The sequence below is a fragment of the Thermobia domestica genome, chromosome 6, assembly GCF_964235325.1.
Source record: "Thermobia domestica chromosome 6, izTheDome1.hap1.1, whole genome shotgun sequence".
In the NCBI taxonomy this organism is placed as follows: domain Eukaryota; kingdom Metazoa; phylum Arthropoda; class Insecta; order Zygentoma; family Lepismatidae; genus Thermobia; species Thermobia domestica.
This window is the reverse complement of record NC_137459.1, coordinates 147,359,478-147,380,350: the sequence shown is the minus strand read 5'-3', so window position 1 is coordinate 147,380,350 and position 20,873 is coordinate 147,359,478.

Below are 20,873 nucleotides of genomic sequence, written 5' to 3'. Positions count from 1 at the left end.
AATTTTTTTTCTTTCTTATTTTCGTAACATAAAACGATTTTATTTATTTTTGCAATATATATATATATATATATATATATATATATATATATATATATATATATATATATATAATTTTCCGTGAATAAATAATTTCAAAAGATTGAAATTGTTAAAGTTACGAGATTGTAAAAGAATAATTTTTCATGGATATTATTGCGAAACATATCTTTAAGCTTACCGTTGACAGAGGTAATTACACCGGCGTTGCAAGAAAAGAAAGAGTGGGGGAGCAAAAAATATTTGGGAATGAAATAGGTTTACTCACGCATGTGAGAATGAGATTGTGGGTTATAAGGCATACCAGCTATCTTGTTTTAGAAATGGTTGAGCGAGTACAGTTACGAGAGTGATATTGTAAAACTTAATATACTTTGGAGGGGAGCAGAGATACAATGTGAACATTAGACATATTTGTCAAGATTATAGGGAAAAATAAGACTCAACTCTTTCCAAGGGTTTTATCCTACAGGGTTAGGCAATCTAGTACGACACTGCCGTAGTGTTGGAATGCATACCATCAAAAAACTGAACGACATTTCTTTTGCTATGCTAGCTCGGTGTTAAATGTGTGTTTGTGTGTGTGTGTGTGTGTGTGTGTGTATGTGTGAGTGAGTGAATGATACCAATACTAAATAAAATTACAGATACAAAATACATGTTTAGACTTATGTTATACAGATACAGTATAAACTAAGTTTATTTGATTTAATCCTCAAATCAATTGATGCCACGAGGATACTATCGCTTTTGTATATGCGCAAGTTTTAATAGTTTGATGAGAGATAAACCTAATGATAGAAACACAATAGCTACTATTTTAAAGCTTTGTATAACTTAGCTCATACTTGTCATTGATATTTTTCTTTCCCTATACCCGTTATAAATATTAGGTGAATTTTATATGACCCCTTCTAATCCAATAAATGTTTCCTCATTGTTATTTTGAGCTGATGACATCTTTTATTATCTTTTATTACTATTCCTTGAACTTATTTATGTTACCACCTGATTTCTTACACACTCATACGTTTCTTATATTTTAATACTAGATAGAATAATGCTTTTAAATAATATGGAGTTCCTTTCTACATATTTTCCACCGTATCCATCTCTCTCTCTCTTTCCCTCCTTATTGATCTTTCTTCCCCTCTAACTATTCTCATCTTCATATCTATTTTTCCTTTCTATTTACATTAATGGGTATTGCCCTCCTTTTCTTTTGCTTATTTTCCTCCGTATTCATCTCTTTCTTCCACCTATTTTTATCTTCGTAACTATTTCATTCTCTTCCTGTACCATATCCAAGTATTTCCTTTCTTTCTAGGATCTCTCATCTTTATATCTATTTCTTTTTCTTCCTTCCTCCCTAGCTATGTAGCTATTTGTTATTCTACACCTAACTTTGCTCTTACAGGGTTACAGGGGTACAATAAGGATGATATTTATCATAAATCCGAATTGAAGTGTTTAGCTTGTGAAAAATACCATGAATTGTTTACCTCTGAGATTAAACGCGAATGTAATGATTGTCATAGGTTATTTTCATCGGATGAATGTTTCAACAATCATAAAGATGTAATAAAACGTGGCAAGAGTGTATGTGATTTAGTCAGGGTTTGTAACAAGTGTGGTGTTATGTATAACTTACAACGACGAAAATCTGAGCACAAGTGCTTGTTGACCGAAACCATGTTTGTTATGTTCAGAAACAGAGCCTAAGCCGGGTCGAAAAGTATTTGTATATTGTATTTGAGAGACTATGCTACTATTGTAGAGACTATGCTACTGGATATGAATGCGAAAGGGGAACAACAGCATGAGGTAAATCGTGTGTATGCACAATTAATTTGTTACTCACACAAGGACAACTCGCTGGATGATACGTGGTATGTATGTTGTGATGAAAATGGAAATGGTGAATTTTTTTTAAAACTCTTGGTGGGTTTGTTAAGTTCGTCTTAACACCTCGTCAAGGGTTTGACAAGGTCATTGTGTTATCACACATTGGTAGTCGTTATGAGATCCATTTTGTAGCTAAACACCTTGTAGAGACCGAGCATCTTTCCGTAGATTTAACAATGACGGGGCAAAAAATTATTGAGTTGAGAGTTGGTTCGGACATATTGTGTTCAGGGATACCTATTTATACATGGGAGTTAAGTTGTCTAACTTACCCAAAACTCTAGGCTTATCTGGCAACTTGCGGAAGCGATCTTACCCATTTTTGTTTAATACATTGAATAATCAAAATTATGTAGGCAAATTTCCGTCTTTAGAGTATTTTGGTCCCGACAGTTTGTCCCCTGAAGAAAAAAGACAACTAATCGCCTGACACCAACAACGTGTTTTAAGAGGAGAGGAGTATGATCTCCAATAGGAGATGCTCGCGTACTGTCGTAATGACGTGAGGATTTTAGCTGAGGGTGTCATAAAATTCTCAGACCTAATCGAAGAGAAAACTGGGGTATCCAGTGTTTCATTTCTTCAAGTACGATAGCTAGTCTTGCTATGCATGTCTATTGTACCTTATATTTACCTAAAGATTCAATTGGTGTAATTCCACCTCTTGGATTTGATTATCTTGACCGTCAAAGTGTAAAAGCAGTACAATGATTGTGATACATGAAATTAACAGGGGGTAATGAATGTCAGTGTTCGGAAATGGCACCGAAAGATGGTTTGGGAAATATAAGGTCGATGGATACGAGCCAAGTAGTAAGAGTTCAATGGTTGTTTTTGGCATTGTTGTCCCACGTATTATCCAGAATTACGTCATGAACAGCTTGATGACCCCTCGTCTTAACGTACAATTACAGCAACGTTATGAGGAGACTGTCATTAAAGCAAATTACCTACGTACCCAAGGTTTTAACCTTTTAAAATGTGGGAATGTGAGTGGGAAGTTCAGGTGAAGAAGGACAAGTCCATACAAGAGTTCATTCGAACTGACTGTTCGGATATTGTCGATCATTTGATCCCCAAACACGCCTTTAATGGTTGTCGCACAGAATGTTAGAATGCGCTGTATGAGTACTAATAATGAAAGCATTCAATATCTGGATGTTAAGAGTCTCTACCCCTGGGTAATGGCAAGTAAGCCGCTGCCAATACTTATGCCAAAAATGCATAGGGATCCGGACTTTCCAGAAGTAGAAAGTATCCATGGGCTTGTTAAATGTACCGTCTTGCCTCCAAAAGACTTGTATTTTCCGATTCTTCCGTATGTTGTGGCAGGCCGTTTACTTTTCGGTCTTTGCTGTACATGTATGGAGGAGGGAAGTGTCAATGATTGTTTGCATTGCGATAAGGAGCGGGCTATTGCTGGTACGTTTTGCACTCCCGAACTTCATAAAGCAATACAAGCAGGATATAAGATACTCAATATTAAAGAAATGTGGGGATTCGAACTTACCGGCTCGGAGGATCGAAATCCACATAGTTTGTTCCGTAACTATGTAAATTCCTTCCTCCAAATGAAGCAGAAGGCGTCTGGTTTTCCTGCAGCATGTCAAAGTAAAGGAGACGAACAAAAATACATGAAAGAGTATCTTGCCCATGAGTGCATTCAATTAAATCATAGCAATATCAGGAAGAACCCGGGGTTGAGATATATCGCTAAGATATTCCTCAACTGATTATATGGAAAATGGGGGCAGCGAACAGACTTGATTCAAACAAAAATCATTGATAATCCGGAGACGTTTTTTACATATCTACTGTCGGCCCAATATGAGGTTCAATGAGCACTGCCCATTGGTGACGAACACCTGATTTTCACATACAAAGACATCGAGAATGAAAACAAACCATGGAAGTTCTCGAATGTTTTAATTGCCGCGTTTGGCAAGGCTTTATGACCTATTAACATCGGCAGGACCTAACAATGTTTTGTACTGTGACACGGACAGCATAATGTTTGTCCAAAGACAGAATGATAAGCCCAAACTTACCACTGGGTCCTACCTGGGTGAAGTAACCAGTGAAGTTCCGGAAGGGTGAGAAATAGATAAACTTATCGGTTTAGGAGCCAAAAATTATGCATATAGGCTGAAGGAAATCGGGAGGGAAAACTAGATTATGTATATAAGATTCGGGGTATTACTTTAGACACCAGAACGCGTAAAGAAATTAATTTTGAACATTTTTACAATTTAGTTCGAAATAAGACTGAAAAGAAGGAGCTAAACTTCCCAGGAAGGATTTCACGTAAGATTGGGTTTACCATTGTTTCACGACCTGAGACAAAAACTCATCGAAAGGTAAATAACAAAAGACAACGTTTGAACCCCGACAGTATGACAGGTTATCGTTCCATTCCCTATGGTTATCAAAGTCGAAGTCCTGTCCCGTAATAGATTGTGTGAATGTATGTGTGTATATATGTATGTAATTATTTATTTTCTTGTATGTAAATATATTGTAAATAATAGCGTGAATGGAGGTTAAAACATCTATGCTAATCAGACATTTTCGTTAACATGACCGGACCTGGATATAGCATATAAATATTATATAGTACAAGATTCCTTTCATATTCACAAGTACTGGTTATTATATCATCTTTACAGCATACCTGCACCCCTAACAACGCACCCTCATTTGGTAATAATATAATATATATACGTAAATAAAATTTTTATATTGTAAATTTTCATATCATGTAAATAGTTTTTATATATTGTAAAAAGATTTTTCAAATATTGTGTATAGGTTTTCATATTATATTGTATATAACATAATTCAAATATTAATTTTTTGTTGCAAACAGATATGGAACCTTGTAAATATATTTTATATTCAAATATTTTTAATATATATTTTACATTTTTATTTTTATTAAATATTTACATTTTTAATTTTTATTATATGTGTTCAATTTTTATTTTTATTATATACATTTTAAATTTTACAATAAAATTTTCAAATTATATCCATGCATTTTATTTCTACATCGTATACAATTAGAAAGAAGTAAAGTACTTAATACAAAAGTATGTGTATTCTATATAAGATAAAGGATGAATACGTATGCTTCGTATAATATTATATAAGTTTATTTATGTACATTATACTAAAGAATATGTATTTGTATAAGATAAAGGAAGAATAAATATGCTTCATATACTATTATATAAGTTTATTTACGTATATTAATAACATACGTATGTGTATTCTGTATAAGATAAAGAAAGAATACATATACTTCTTATTATTAAAAATAGATTATCATTAAAGGGACAATATTTATACTTTTCATAAAATTACAATATTAAATTCATATATTCACCCTATTAATTATTTTATTAAATTCAATAATAATCTGAATCACTACTCTAAAACTGGAAATTTCAAATGTGGTATATCAGTAATTCGTCACTCTCGGTTCGAGCAGCATGTTCTTCTACGTCATAAAGAAGATTGTCAACATCAATGAAGTATCGGCAACAACCAGGAAATATGCAGCAGCGGAGCTGTTATCAAAGGTAAGTGAACTTCGTCTTCTTACTTAAAGTACCGGGCAAATATACAAAGTGCGCCGGTATCTATAAAGGAAAATATCGTTATCGTCCGGTGCTTCGCGGCTGGCAGGGGTGGATATACAAAGCGGGAGGGAAAAGTACAAAGCAAACTCGCACCACGGCCCGACAGTAATGGCCCCAACGCAAAGGTCAATCATATGTGATAAAATAAAGGGATCCACTGTAATTGCAAAGCTATCATTACTTCAATTAAAAATGTAATTACCCTATGTATCCTCGTCGCCAAAAGTGCCTTTACATCGCCGTGACGGGTATGTGACAGCGCAGTACTCTAAGGAAGGGATGGTTGCATAAGAATTTGTGATTAATTTTGAAGAGTTTTTATTTTGACTAGGGAAATAACGTAGGTATACGGAGTAAAGGCACAGATTTGAAGCATCAGTGCACTGTCATCTCTGAAAAGATTCATATTACTGCCTTATATGTTAAGTTAAACACCACAACATCTGTCACTGATAGCGTAGATCAACTCACTGTTTAAAATTGCCTCTGTAGCCTATTTGTCCATACATTAATCTCCAGGCATGATGTATAGAGAGGAGAAAGAAAGAGATACATCATCTGTAAGATTTATGAAATTCACTAAGGAACTATAGGAAACGAATGAGCTAATTACTGCTACTAGCGCTTTTTTACTCTTCAGGGATTTACTACGACATGTTCGCAAGACATTATTCTAAGTCCTAAATCTGTGTGTGAATTATTTCATTCGCCTCACTGTAATTATTTGAGAATGGAAACTGATTACGCTGAACGTGAATATGTTTCTCGTAAAGCAAGAGCCGTAATAAATGTAAATAAGGTTCTCATTATTATATAAAACACATAAGTATTTATTCCGTGTATAGAACATTATAATACAGTAACTAAACAACATCATAATCACTAACGCCCGCAGGATTTTTTCCAACGGGGAGGAGGAGTCCGATATAGAGTTTTTCGTTTTATTCCCTATATATATTATGTTAACAGTCATAACATTTACCATTGATAGCGTATATCGTCTTTCGCCACTGTAGTCTATTAGTCAGAACATTCATCTCCAGACATGATGTCGAGAGAATAGAAAGAAATAGATATGAAGAGTGGTGTAACTAATTTTACTGGGCCCTGCATCGATCGATCATCGATTTACTCATACTCCCCAGGCCCCCTGTCCCAGGTATTTCAGCTGCTGCGTTATATACTGTATATGGTTCCATGTCAGAAAGGCCAGACAAAAGGGCAAAGACAGAAAGACCCTAGTCAAAAGGGCTCTGCGTCAAGCGGGCCCGGGTCGAAAGGGGCCCCGCTACAAAAGGACGCGAGTCAAACCGGCCTACGTCAAAAGGGCCCGAATCGAAACGCCCCTCATAAAAAGGACGCGGGTCGAAAGGTCTCCGCAACAAAAGAGCCCGAGTCAAAAGGCCCCGAATCAAAACAACCCTCATAAAAAGGGCCCGAGTCAAAAGCGACTCCGCTACAAAAGAGCCAGAGTCAAACGACCCTGCGTCAAAAGGGGCCGAGTCAAAAGTGGCCGAATGAAAACACCCCTCATAAAAAGAGCCATAGTCAAAAGGAGCCCACGAGAAAAGGATCCGAGTCAAAGGGCCCTGCGTCAAATGAGCCCGGGTCAAAAGGGGCTCCGCTACGAAAGAGCCCGAGTGAAAACGGCCCCACATCAAAAGGGCCCGGGCCAAAAAGCTCCACAACATAAGGGCCCGAGTCAAAAGGGCCCGAATCAAAACGCTCTTCATAAAAAGCAGCAGAGTCAAAATGGGCCCCGCTACAAAAGGGCCGGAGTGAAACGTCCGTACATCAAAAGGTCGTGGGTTAAAAAGGCCCTAGTCAAAAGGGGCAAAATCAAAAAGCACCTCATAAAAAGAGCCCGGGTCAAAAGGGCTCCACGACAAAGTTACCTGAGTCAAAAGGCCCTGCGTCAAACGGACACGGGTCAAATAAAGCCGGAGTCAAACAGCCCCGCGTCAAAAGAGTCCGGGTCGAAAGGTGTCCTCAACAAAAGGGCCCGAATCAAAACGCCTCTAATCAAAAGGGCCACAGTCAAAAGAGTTCCACGACAAATGGACCCGATTCAAAAGGCTCTGCATTAAACGGACCTGGGCGAATTGGGCCCCGCTACTAAAGGGCCCGAGTGAAATCGGCCCCACATCAAAAGGGACCGGTTCAAAAGATCTCTATAACAAAAGGGCCCAAATCATAACGCCCCTCATAAAAAGGGGCCGAGTCCAAAGGGGTCCCCCTACAAAAGTGTCCGAGTCAAACTTCCGTGCGTAAAAAGGGCGCAGGTTTAAAGGGCTGGAGTCAAAAGGGTCCGAATCTAAACGCCCTTCATGAAAAGAACCCGGGTCAAAAGGGTTTCACGACAAAGGGACCCGAGCCTAAAGGCCCTGCGTCAAACGGGCCTGGGTCAAATAAAGTCGGAGTCAAACGGGCCCGCGTCAAAATTGCTCGGGTCGAAATGTTTCCTCAACAAAAGGGCCCGAGCCAGAAGGCCCGAATCAAAACGCATCTCATCAAATGACCCGGTTCGAAAGTCTCCGCAACAAAAGGGCCTGAGAATCGTTTGTTAACACAAAGCTAGAATTGGCGTGGGTCAATGAAAACTTGACCCACGACCCACTGACCCACCACCACTGTGACCTACGACCCACCACTCACCGTGACCCACTCTGAACCACCGTGACCCACCACCCACCATGAACCAATCTCATCCACTGTGACACTCTGACTCACCAAAATCCATCGTCATCAACTCTGAACACGATCCACGGCCTCTTCTGTACTGACTAAAGAGTTTACACTTGTAATAAAACAAGACTGTGAAATTCTCACTAATCGGAGTTTGAATTTCTAGTCTATCGATCAAGCAACACTCTGTTACAATAACGGTGGATCTTACCTTTACGATATAATATGGTAAAATGTTTGTCAGTGAGGAAATTCAAACAGTCCGAGGTGGGGGGAAATTAGTGTGTGCCTAAAATATACTTGGACTAAGAGAGTATTATTGGAAGTTTTAATTTCTGAACGCATTCCAAAAGAAACTTCTATTCGCAGGAAAATACCCCTGCACAATATGGAAAAGGTGATGGTTTCTCAGTACACAGAATTTTTCTCACAAAAGACTTCAAAAATCAGTTTTTCATAGTGTATAAAGGTGCTCGGGTACCCTATGTGAGAGTATTTCCATAAAGTATGCTCATAATTGCAATTTGTGTAATCACTAAAACACCACGTTAAATTTAAGTTACAAATATGCATAATTGCAATTATTATAAATATTTATTCAAAGTAGTTTACCTAAAGCAAAAAAGAGACTTACTAAAAATTAGGTACGAAGTTGAATAACACAAATAAGCCATTAGTAATACAAGTATACATTTTCCATAACTCGTAATTTTCCACCTTAAAACAAATCTGAAATCGGGTTTATTTCCTGTTGGTAACTTTTTCGTGGTAAATCATCCACAGCGGAATGATGTCCATCCTTCAGCCAAGAAATAACTAGCTCGTCTAGCATGAACAAGTGAGACGATGTTTGAGCACTTAGTCTATTTCTAATATCAGTCATCTGTAAATTCATAAGGGGAAATCCCCGTTCGCACTCTCTCGTGGAAATCGATAATACTTATACCCGATTTTTGCAACTCCTCATCGACAATCTGCTTATTAGATTTAAGTCTGATAACGATTTTTCTTGGTCAGTTATGAATTACTCAGCAAGAAGTATTATCTCTCTATCACCATACAACATATTTTCCATGTCAGTTGTCAATGTCGACTCATGGAGAACAGAAACTTCATCTACCACGCCTTCGATAGGGAATTTTGTGAATAAATTATCAATTAAAGCCTGATAAACTGATGATTTCTCATTTGTTTATGAATTTAATTTTTGTAATTACACATGAAGGTTTGATGCCATTACTAAGTTCCCTCCCCCGTCTAGAAAGCAAAAGGGAACGAGGTTTCTGGAAAGTGTTCAGAGGTAAATGGGAATTTCCCTCCTTCTTCCCCTTCAATTACCACACTGATGTTTGCCATGTGCCAAATTACGATGAATTTCAATTAAATTATCATAGTATAATTATTTTCTTGCTGAACTATAGATATTTTTCACAGGAAAAAGGGATGGAATTTGAAAGTTCCAAATCAAGGTAAGTAGACCAACGTAAAGGGAAAAAGAAGTGTAAAATTTTCCGTATAATTATGCGTACAATCCAAACTTAAAATTTCCGTGTAACTAAGCTTACAGTACAAATTTTATGTCTATTTTCTCATAATTTTATGGGTTGATTGTCCTGTGCTATAAGCGCTAAATATAATAAACATAAGTTTCAGCAATTTTTATAGTAGAAAGCAATGAATATATGAAGCCAAGCACTGTATTTTTTGTTTCTGATTTTTTTCTTAAATAACATCGATCGTTTTCGATCATTTTTACAAACCAACTCACTACCAATTTTCCATATATAGAAAGTGCACCCATCATAAAGAATTTTTAAAAATGCCAGGATACATTCTCTTTATTTTTAATAAAGAGTTAATACACTGAATTTCAGCTCCGTAACTTTAACGGCTTGCGAGATACTATTTTTTTTTCCCGCAAAAATTCGGATTCTCACTACCTCCTTAGGATATTATGCATTATAATGAAAGCAATATAACATCCCAGTTTTGATTAAGGTCTAACTATATACCAAAGGTAATTTCATTTGACTTTGCAATTTGACCGTGATGATCAGGCACACATAGTTACATTCATTTTTTTTATAATAACTTATATATTACAGTGATTCAAAAATGTATTTTTTCCAGTAGTTAGCACCTCTAAAAACTCAGAGGTCTCGAAAGCAAAGTAGTAGTAGAAGTCCTATTGCTATTATTACAATTAAAAATATCAATATCCAAAAGTGCTTGAAGTTCTTTTTTTCACTTGGTTAGATATTCTCACCTCAGGTAAGCAGACAGAAACAAATTGTAAAGGAAGGGAAATGAAGGTCTTGAAAGTGAAACGAAGACAAATTTACCAGTCTTCAGAAGATACTGTCTACAATGCAGTGAGCAGAGTTCGTCGGTAAATCATATTGAATCGGTGGGTCACAGTGGGTCATGGCGGGTGGTGGGTAGCAGTGGGTCATGGTGGGCGGTGGGTCGCAGTGGGTCACGGTGGGTGGTGGGTCACAGTGGGTTTCATGCTGTTGACCCACGACCCACTGACCTACTCAGAAAACTTGACCCACTTGACTCACTGACCCACTCCATCTCTGCACAACTCAAATATTTGAGATTTAGATAGCGATAATAAATATAACAATTATAATGATGTCTGCAGAATTTTTGTGTAGACTGGTACGGAATGACAACCAAAGTCAGTAACAGAGGCGACTCTTGAGGGAAGTGACATTGGTAAAAATTAACATTTTGTGAACGCAATCCACAAGAAGTTAACTGCGCAAATGTATGATGGAATTTCGTTTACGGTGGAAAACATTAACGGTCTCAAAACAAAAGATCAAACAAAACACATCAACCACTTTTTGTTCATTGTTATGCATATTGTGATTATTATTATTATTATTATTATTATTATTATTATTATTATTATTATTGTATTACTTTTATTATTATTGCCATTTTTTTTATTATTAATAATAATATGCAAGGTCAGTGGTAGCCCATGCCTTCAAACCAGTATACGCCACTGTTTGAAACTATGAACTCTACATTAACATTGGTCGTCTTTCGATCATTTTATGTTCGAAGGTGTGCAAGGGTGTCTTACCCCTTCTCCAAAGCATGAAAAGCAAACAATATTTTCGCTAACACAGCCAGGGGCAGAGAGGAAGTGACACAGAACACACACAGCTCGCTGTGTAGCTGCAAGAGATCTATGGGTAATTATAGTTGCCTTCTTGTTACAAGGCGTTCAGTCAAGTAGTAGGTATCAAGATCAGTTCCTGCAGTTGAACACAAAGCTGACTGTTAGAAAACGGAAGCATACAACTAGACTATTCTGTTTACTTTTCACGAATATTTTTCACTTTCATGCGTACAGGTCACATCTGGCGTAGATTTAGAAGGCATGCTGTTTCAAGTATATATTCCCAAAAAGATATGAGTACTCAAAAAGCAAAAACCTGTAGCTACTTTTGCTTTCCTTTTTCTATTAGCCAGTGGAAGCGTTGTTTCAACATCTTTCTTGTAGTTTGCTTAGCATTCACTTCCTCTTTTTAGTTGAGCTTTCGGCTATGAATACTACGGATGGCCACATTTTTTCGAAAAATACTTTTTCAAAAAATGAATTTTTCGAAAACGAAAAATGGAAAACGAAAAATTTTTCGAAAATACGAAATTTTTTCGAGAAACGAAACACAAATTTTTTTTCGAAAATACGAAAAACGAATTTTTTCGAAAAACGGAAAACGAAAACTACCGGGAAACGAAAAACGGATATTTTTTGTAAAACAACCTGAATTTATTTCATTTGTTAGTACTTCCAAACTATAGTATACTATGCATACGTATAGGAAGTCTTATAGAACGGCTACGTTCATCTGTCTGCCTATCCATCCGTTCGTCTGTCAGCTGGTATCAGAGCAAGAGCGGTAAGAAATAGCGAGAAGCATAGGTTTGCAACACGAATAGATTCATCTAATGCATTTGACTTTTATTTAATCCAGAAGTGATAAAGATCTATCGCTTTCTGCTACATTGTTGATCAACACAGAACACAAACGGTAACATATAGAAAGACGCGGTTTTCCAGAGCCAATTCAGTGTCCCAAGAATATATTCAATGATCGCCCTTATGACACTTGCAGCTTAAGCTATGCATAAGTGTCGGAAGTATTTAGAATGGCTTTGTCCGTCTGTCTGTCGAGAGGTGTCAGAGCAAAACAGTAACAAATATTGAGAAGTCGTTTCTTGCGGTCGATTTAGAGCCCCTAAAATAGGTTCGATCTCCTAAATTAACCCTCCATTTAGAACCGTAATTTGTTCAAATACCATTTTTGGTTTCAATTTGTATCGCTATAGAACGAAAAGAGTAATAGATAGCGAGAAGCGATTTATTGCAAACAATTTAGCGTCTTAAGACAACATACAACTATCCACAACATTCAATCAAAACCAGAAATTGTTTATATTTACTATCATTTCCGGTTTCAATACTGAATTACGAGATATCGAGATGTAGATTTTTGCAATCGATTCAACTGCCTAGAAATAGCTCTATCTTTTCTATTAATCCTCTATTCAGATCGGAAGTTGTTTAAAATAATCATTTTCGGTTTAACATTGATCGATATAGAACAAAAATAGTAATAGCCACAAGTGTTTTTTTTTTTTAAATGAATCAATACAGCGTCTCAAGAGTATATAAGCTATATATCATCTCAACGCACAATACTATCGAAATTGAAAGTGGCTGAATTTACTAGTATATTCAATAGGGATTCAATACGGATTTTTATAAAGCAAAAGCTTGAAGAAATAGTGATGCGGTTTTTCGCGATCGACTAAGCTTTCTAAGAATAGGCTCTACCTTATCCCTTGATCTCTATTCACACCAGAAGTGGTTCAAATTAACGATTACAAGTTTCAACATTAATCGCCACAGAACAAAATTGGTAATAGATAGCGACAAGTGGTTCACCTACAATCGATTCTGGTTCTCAAGAGAAAATACAATTACAATCCGCAACACTCCACAAGGGCAGAAATGGTTGAAGTTTATTACTATTTTTGATTTTATAGGTAATACTAATTTCCATAGAGCAAAATCGGCCAGATATATCGAGATGCATTTTTTAAAAAAAATTAAACCAGCATCCCAAGAATAGATTCCAGTTCTTCGTTAACACTTTATTTGAACCGAAAGTGTTCAAATTAACCATTTCCGGTGTTAACACTTGTCGCGATAAAACAAAATTGTAATAGATAGCGACAAGCAATTTTCTGGAATCAATTCAGGGTTTTAAGAGAACATATCGTCATAACCTGCTTCACTCTGTTATAAACGGAAGTGCTTGAATTTTACTACTACTTTCGGTTCGGATACTTATATTCATAGAACAAAAACTATAAAAGATATCGAGAAGTTTTCTGAAATCGATTTAGAATCCTACAAATAGATTCCGTCTCCTCCCTTAACCCTCTATTCAAGCCGGAAGTGGTTCAAATTAGCCATTCCTGCTTTCAGTCTTTATCCCCATAGAGCAAAAACGATAAGTGATAGCTAATAATGGCTTTTTGATACGGATTCAGCATTCGAGGAACAGATTCTATCTTTGATCTTATTAATCTATTCCAACCAAGAGTTTTAGTTGTGCTACTTGTTGTACTGAAGTTTGAATATTCAATTCGCATGGATTGCCAGTCTGCCGTAGTTTTACACTGTGAAACGAAATTCATTTGTTTCTCTACAAAAACAGGAAGTAGGAAAATGTATCACAATCAGGGGGGATCCAGGGGTCGATCGCCCCCCAGAAGAGAGCACTCTTATTTTATATATAAATAAAACCCATCCCAGAGTTGGAGCTCGTAAAAATAGCTCTAAGTAGCAGTATTACACTCCCCACTCAGAAGTCCGTCCTGGATCCGCCCCTGATCACAACTCCCGGTTTCAGTATTGATCACCATAGAGTAAGCATGGTAATAGCGAGAAGCATGAATTCAGTACCTTCGCAATAGACTATCTCCAAGTTTTATCCTGTGGTAGAAATTTACTACCACTTCTAATTTCAATAGTGATCATCACAGAGCAAAAATAATAAGAGATAATGAGATATGTCTTTATATATATGAATCCAGGATTCGTAGATTGCCATATCGATCGCTATCCCTCTATGTAAACCGGAAATAGTGAGAAACTACCATTTCCGATTTCATAGTAAAGAAAGGACGATAGCCGGAAGCAGTTCTTGATATGGATTCTGTGCCACAATGGTAGTTTCCATCTCTAAGTTTAATGCAACCGAAAGTGATAAATACTTACTATATCTCTGGTTACAATCTTTTTTTTCTCATAGAACGAGAGAGGTACTAGGAAGCGACAAACGTTTCTTTTAAATATATAATTTCATAATTCCAAGAAAAGATTTGAAGCCCTGCCACTGGTCTAGTGGCTAGCGCGTATTCCTTTGATGCACAGGGTCCCGAGTGGGAAAACATTGAACGTGTTATGGTGGTTCGGATTCCACTTTAAAATGTAGGTCCACGTCTTGTATAGTCTTGCTCGATACTGAAAAGGAACGCTGAACTTCAACAAACCAAATAAAAAATATTCATCTTAGTAGTATTCTTCTACTGAAGTTAGTAGCAATGAAAACTAATACGAAAACGAAGACCCGCCTATTTAATATTTGAATTCTCGTTTGATGAGATTATTATAGTCAGATACTTAGTTCTTTGTCCTACCGTATATGAAACATCTTTAGAACAAATAAACCATTCAATAGTATTTTGTTAGTACTAAATTGCCTATTTTTGAAAGTAACCAAATTGTTTTTGATACTGACTTAATTAGTTATAGAAAATAAGAGAAATGAATGGGGGATCTTAGTGAGAAGTATTTAGTATCAGTACATATAATCACTTCATGTTTCATGTTTTGTTAAAATCAATTGTTAAAAGTCAATTTATTACAGAGTTGCCTGATACTACTATCACGATCAGTTTATACAGGGTCCTTCTATTTGGTAATTTGTTAGTCTTTTTTTACATTATAAAATATATTGTCGGGCTAATTGCTGTATCGCCAGACCAATTTTAGGAAATTTACCGGGTCAATTGGAGAATTTATTTAAGTTTATGAGAAAGAGTGATTGAAAGTCAGGTAAGGGGAATAGTAAAAGCTCAGATAGTGATTGTATTTGCTGGTTGTTTTTGATGTTGTAAGCGGCACTGTATGTGGAGGCGGATGGACTATTTCGCGAAGAAGTACACTTGTTTTACTATACGGATCCATAGATTGTAAAATGTATAGATAAATTTGAGCAAATCTTTAATTTGCCCATTTCATGTCTAGAACAGAAACCAACAAACCGCTGTGGGACTTCTAACCCGTTCCTACTACTATCACTATCCCTACTCCTCCTCCTTCTACTACTACTACTGCTATTGCTACTCCTACTTATACTATGGATCCTTTAGTAAAACTGCGGACCTAATAACATAATCTAACGTAACTTAATGTAATCCAACCAAATATAACCGAATGCAGTATATTTTGCTCCATTTTTTCGATTTTCAAATTGGTCCGGCGATTCAGCAGTAATGCCATATTGTCGATAACACATTATTAATCACTATTAGTAAATAATTATTTTTTACTATTCTAAAAATATAAATTTTACACTCTTTACTTTTGTGTATTATTATTTCTAATTTATATCCCACAAGAACCGAGAACCAAGGTTCTGTGGATCACAATATTTCATGTTGAGCTCGCACGCGTACCAGACTTGTTAAAGTCTATGACCATATCAACTTTGGCCAATATCGGATGAGATTAACGCGTTTTAATGAAATTTATTGATTTAACTAAGTTCAATTCCAAATTTTCTGGACAGTATTTTGAGAAAAAAATACTGCTACAGACTAGTCAGAGCATCAATGCAACTGTGTACTGTCAGCAGTTGAGCTGTGTTGACGAAAAAACTCAAGACTCTGGAGCCAGTTTTTCTGAATCGCAAAGGGGTCCTCCTCTTACAGGACAACGCTAAGCCCCACGTGGCTAGGATGACCCGGGATACCATTCTACACTTTGGATGGGAAACACTATTGCATCCGCCATACTCCCCGGACATTGCACCGTCCGATTACCACCTGTTCCATTCCTTGGAAAATCATCTTAGAGGACGCCAGTTCAAATCCCTAGTAGAGGTGCAAAATTCACTTGATACATTCTTCGATTCACGGCCCACCAAGTTCTACCGCGATGTAATACATGGCCTTCCAAACGTTGGCAGAAGGAGACTATTTTTGATCTTCCAGGTATGTCTTAGGTTAAATATCGATGTTTGAAGGTGTTGGGCGAAAAAGCGACAGATCTTTCTTGGTTACCTTTATAGTTACTAAGCTCGTCAAGATCTACCACCTTACCAAGTTTGGTAAAAATTGGATGAGTTCCATCTTTCGCGCTTTAATGAAATTTCTTGATTTCACTGATTCCAAACCTAACATTGATAGCTAATAACTCAGGAACAAAAAGTCTGTACATCATAATATTTTATATGAGCTTCCATGCATACCAAGCTTGTCAATATTTACCATCCTACCAACTTTCGTCAAGATCATTTGAGTTTAATCAAATGCGACTTAGTGAAATTTCTTGATATCACTAACTTAAAACACAAATTTGATTAGCAATAACTCTGGAACCAAAGTCCCAAACACCATAATATTTAACGTGTGTACTAAATACATTGCAGTCCATAACCATACTAATTTTGGTCGTGATTGGATGAGTTTCGTCAATAGTAGGAACTACAAGCTATCCTTTCATTAGATCCAAATTCAAGGAGCACGGTAGCTCAGTGTTAGAACGCTTTCCTCTGGTGCATTAGATCCCAGGCCAAGTAAGTTCGTGGCAGACAACATCGTGTCCGTGTATTTTCCCGGGGTACTCCCATTTCCTCCCACATTATTATTCCACGAATTCCGAAAACTTTTCGAGAAACGAAAAATCATCGAAAAAGGGAAAACGAATTTTTTTCGAAAAACGATTTTTTTCGAAAAAACGAAAAAAGATTTTTTCGAAAAACGAAAAATCTTTGAAAAAAACGGAAAACAAAATTTTTTCGAAAAATTAAAGACGAAAAAAATTCCGAAAAACGAAAAACTATTTTTTTCGAAAAACGAACGAAAAAACGAGAAATGGAATTTCCGAAAATCGAAAAACAGATTTTTTGAAAAAGGCCATCCCTAATGAATACTTCCGCGACAAGTCGTGATTCTTATGATAGTGGCGTATTTTCGTCCGGAGAAATTATGGAGATAATAAATAATGTAGACTCCGATGCTTTTGAAACGGACGATGAATGTAGTTTGTACGAAAATTCTAGCATGAATTTATGTGACACACATACCTCTTTTCATATAACATCGCTGCTGAACGGGACGTTAAACTCTGAATCAAAACTCAACACATACCTCTTTCTATTTAAAAATATTGTGTGGTATACAATATTCGGAATTCAAGATGGCTGCCATGATGTGCACTAAACCATTTAACGCAGTTTATACACCAATGTCAAACTGTAACATTTGCTTTTCCTCCGTCTATGCGTCTCTGTGTTACAGCCCTGTCATAATACTTTCCCTATTTAATACATATGTAAAACATAGCACACCCTGTCTCAAACAGATGAAGTGTCAAAAATGAATTCACATTCTCATTAGTGTGAATATTCAAGTCTAAGTTGAAGTGTAAAATCATAACATTTTACATTTAAAACAATATTGTGTGATATGCAATATGGCGGAATTCAAGATGTTTTCCATGGTGACCACACTCCAAATCAATGCAATTGACATGTCGTTATTATTGTTCTGTCCCAATACTTTTCATTAACCCTGTATACAGATCCACATTCGTCTTCTCACAGCAAAATTAGACTTATGTTTTCCACAGAATATTTTTCATACTAATATGTATTTTTATACTTTGATCCAGGAGTAGAAATGGAATTTTAGAAGTAAGGGAGAAGTCAGCAAGAGATTAATTTTGATTGGACTATGTCACGAGAATACAAATTTAGAAAAACGGTAGTTAGGGGCAGAGTGGCCAGGGCCCTTAGGTCGCAATCGCGGCCTAGGCCCTCTAAGAAAAACGATGATGAAAGAATAAAGAAAGAAAGAGAAAAAAGCTAAAACAAAAGAGAGCTAAATTATTCGGTAGCTCAATGTTATTATGCTACCAACACACACTCCTCTTCCATCCTTCCATCAATCAGTAAGTTATCTTTTTCAATAGGGTCCTTTTGTTACTAGATTTGTGGCTAGGTCCATCTTTCTCTATGGTCTTTTATTATCAGAAACTGTGATTTAGTTTGTACCTGGGGCCTTGGGCCCTTCTTTTAATATATTGGACATTTGGGGCATTCTTTCATTACATTAAGAAGTTGGGGCCCTGCGCCATTTATTCTATATAATGGGCAGTTGGGGCCCTTCTTTCATTTCATTGAGCAGTTGCGATCCTAGGCATGTTTTTCATCATGTTGAGCTGTTGGGACCTGGAATCTTTTTTTCATAATGTTGGGTAGTTGCAGCCCTTTCAAGGTTGAAGACTGGTGCCTGGTTTGTAGCTGGGTTCATATTTAACCACAGGCTGATTGGTTCTTTATGGATGTTAATACATCTTGTAGGTCTATATTTGATAATTCAAAAATGGAAAAACAGCGCATTTTTAAAAATTAATTTTCTATCAAAAAGTTTACAAAATAACAGGAGAAAACAGTGGAAGACGCCAAGAAAGCGGGCATTTTCAACATAATGGTTGATTCTATCCAAGATGTTTCAGGGCTTAATCAGCTGGCTATAGTAATTCTCTACGTTATAAACGGTCAAGTATTTGAGCGGATGTTAGCAGTTGTCGTAAATAGCTTCGGCGTCTCTGGCGGGGGGACGAGGGGGACGCGTCCACCCAATATTTTGAGGTACAAAATATTCAATATTTTGTTCTAATTTAATTTATTTACTAACGACAGAATAACATATAAATAATAATAATTACACTTATTTGTCATATAATATTCAGTCTGTGTAACAATTATAACAGAGTTCTTGATATGCCTCACGGGGTCCGTGAAGGTAAGCAGAAAAGTAACAAATGGAATTAAAGATAATAAACAGGTTGGGCTAGATAGTACCATTTAAATAACTTTCTTTGATGTCCTTCCCAAATTGTATATGTCAGAGACGCCAGTGGTAAACAGTGACACTACAAGACAAGTAACTTATAATGAAATCAAAAGAGTACTTTGTGACAAAAATGTTTTGATGTCTGATATTGTAAGTTGCTCTTTTGATGGAGCTGCTAACTTCAGTGGATGCTATTAAGGAATTAAAGCATTACTGGAGAAAGATAATCCTGAAATCATTTACACCCAATGCATAGCTTATGCTCTTAATTTGGTTATTACAAATTCGACTGAGTAGATCCCTGAAGCTGCAAATTTATATGAAACCAGTGCCGTGTTCTGTCTGAATACTACAAAGAAAGGATGTTTGTAAGAAAATGATTGATGCAAGTCACAAGGGACATGACAGACTACGAAAAGTTCAACAAGTTGGTACAACACGATGATGGAGCAGAAACAAGGCACTAAATGCAGTAGTGGACACTAACGAGTTTCGCTACGAAACATGAAGCCAAGACGAGGACTACTGTCTATCATCAAGATTTCTTTCATTTTCATTGTTCCTCAATGATGATGTACAGGAAAGGGGTTTTAATGCTAAATCAAAATTTTAAGCTAAACTTTGCTGAATAAGTGGACATAATTTAACACTGTAATGAGGACTTCTGTGTCTCAGGACTTATTTACGGAAACGGAGCCTGTTTCAAAATACCTGCAGTCTCACAGATTGAACTATCTTACAACCTGGAGACTTCTAGACAATTTGCAGCAGCAGCTTCAGAAGAAAATAGAGGCAAAAGATGTCTATTTAATGCTTTACGAAAATACAAAAATATTTTGTGTGAAAATAAATCAACAGCTTGCGCAATCTGGTGTAGAGATAGCAATCTGGTGCACAGAAGAATCTTAAAGAAGAAGAAAATGCCAGGAGAGCAGATGAACTGGAAAAGAACTTAAATATAAGTGAAAATGATTTATCCAGAATAAAAAACTTCTCTGAATACAGCTGTTACATGTGTCAGTGATAGATTTCAGCACCCAAAAGAACTCCAAATACTGGAACCCAAGCACTTTTGAGAAATCAAGAAGAATGGTGTATCTGCAAGAGCTTTCAGAATTCTTGCGAAAAAAGAAACTAAATATAAAACAATAGAAAATATACAAAGAGCTCGAGCAGTTCTCTGTCGTGTATTTCACAGTCACAAAACGTTCTGGTTTATGATTACCCTGAAGAGAATGATGCTCCTGAATCCGTAGAAGATGATGATGATTATGCATCTGAGCATGCTATGGGAGATGGAACATCTTTGGACGGGATTCACGGTAAGAGTGATAATGATGCTGCAAACACCTTCTATAAAAATTGTTTGTCATGTGCAGGGAAAATTTTGTATCAATTTCTGTCAGTCTAGTTGCTTTAATAATT